Source organism: Alosa sapidissima, chromosome 4 (assembly GCF_018492685.1).
Source record: "Alosa sapidissima isolate fAloSap1 chromosome 4, fAloSap1.pri, whole genome shotgun sequence".
NCBI classification, from domain to species: Eukaryota; Metazoa; Chordata; class Actinopteri; order Clupeiformes; family Clupeidae; genus Alosa; species Alosa sapidissima.
Window position 1 is genome coordinate 37,536,378 of NC_055960.1, and position 2,500 is coordinate 37,538,877.

At 39.0% G+C, this 2,500-nt stretch overlaps 1 protein-coding gene across 9 annotated transcripts in view; it reads right to left on the minus strand.

Moving 5' to 3' along the window:
- Window positions 1–2,500, minus strand: part of arhgap9 (Rho GTPase activating protein 9) — a 68,600-nt gene that overhangs the window by 30,804 nt on the left and 35,296 nt on the right. The gene's annotated exons all lie outside the window — the stretch shown is intronic.

The following is a 2,500-nucleotide window of genomic DNA, read 5'->3' on the forward strand; positions in this document are numbered from 1 at the left end:
CACAACAAACACTCATCTACCTACACAACAAACACTCACACTCATCTACCTACACAACAAACACTCACACTCATCTACCTACACAACAAACACTCATCTACCTACACAACAAACACTCACACTCATCTACCTACACAACAAACACTCACACTCATCTACCTACACAACAAACACTCACACTCATCTACCTACACAACAAACACTCACACTCATCTACCTACACAACAAACACTCATCTACCTACACAACAAACACTCACACTCATCTACCTACACAACAAACACTCACACTCATCTACCTACACAACAAACACTCACACTCATCTACCTACACAACAAACACTCACACTCATCTACTTACACAACAAACACTCATCTACCTACACAACAAACACTCATCTACCTACACAACAAACACTCATCTACCTACACAACAAACACTCATCTACCTACACAACAAACACTCACACTCATCTACTTACACAACAAACACTCATCTACCTACACAACAAACACTCATCTACCTACACAACAAACACTCACACTCATCTACTTACACAACAAACACTCATCTACCTACACAACAAACACTCACACTCATCTACTTACACAACAAACACTCATCTACCTACACAACAAACACTCATCTACCTACACAACAAACACTCATCTACCTACACAACAAACACTCATCTACCTACACAACAAACACTCATCTACCTACACAACAAACACTCACACTCATCTACCTACACAACAAACACTCATCTACCTACACAACAAACACTCACACTCATCTACTTACACAACAAACACTCATCTACCTACACAACAAACACTCATCTACCTACACAACAAACACTCATCTACCTACACAACAAACACTCATCTACCTACACAACAAACACTCATCTACCTACACAACAAACACTCATCTACCTACACAACAAACACTCACACTCATCTACCTACACAACAAACACTCATCTACTTACACAACAAACACTCATCTACCTACACAACAAACACTCATCTACCTACACAACAAACACTCATCTACCTACACAACAAACACTCATCTACCTACACAACAAACACTCATCTACCTACACAACAAACACTCATCTACCTACACAACAAACACTCATCTACCTACACAACAAACACTCACTCATCTACCTACACAACAAACACTCACACTCATCTACCTACACAACAAACACTCATCTACTTACACAACAAACACTCATCTACCTACACAACAAACACTCATCTACCTACACAACAAACACTCACACTTATCTACCTACACAACAAACACTCATCTACTTACACAACAAACACTCATCTACCTACACAACAAACACTCACACTTATCTACCTACACAACAAACACTCACTCAACTACACAACAAACACTCACACTCATCTATCTACACAACAAACACTCACACTCATCTACCTACACAACAAACACTCATCTACCTACACAACAAACACTCACATTCATCTACCTACACAACAAACACTCACACTCAACTACCTACACAACAAACACTCACACTCATCTGCCTACACAACAAACACTCACACTCATCTACCTACACAACAAACACTCACACTCATTTACACAACAAACACTCACACTCATCTATCTACACAACAAACACTCATACTCATCTACCTACACAACAAACACTCATCTATCTACACAACAAACACTCACACTCAACTACATAACAAACACATACTCATCTACCTACACAACAAACACTCACTCAACTACATAACAAACACATACTCATCTACCTACACAACAAACACTCACACTCATCTGCCTACACAACAAACACTCACACTCATCTACCTACACAACAAACACTCACACTCATTTACACAACAAACACTCACACTCATCTATCTACACAACAAACACTCATACTCATCTACCTACACAACAAACACTCATCTACCTACACAACAAACACTCACACTCAACTACATAACAAACACATACTCATCTACCTACACAACAAACACTCACTCAACTACATAACAAACACATACTCATCTACCTACACAACAAACACTCACACTCATCTACCTACACAACAAACACTCACACTCATCTATCTACACAACAAACACTCACACTCAACTACATAACAAACACTCACACTCATCTACCTACACAACAAACACTCACACTCATCTACCTACACAACAAACACTCATCTACCTACACAACAAACACTCAAACTCAACTACATAACAAACACATACTCATCTACCTACACAACAAACACTCACACTCATCTACCTACACAACAAACACTCACACTCATCTACCTACACAACAAACACTCATACTCAACTACCTACACAACAAACACTCACACTCATCTACCTACACAACAAACACTCACACTCATTTACACAACAAACACTCATCTATCTACACAACAAACCCTCACACTCAACTACATAACAAACACTCATAC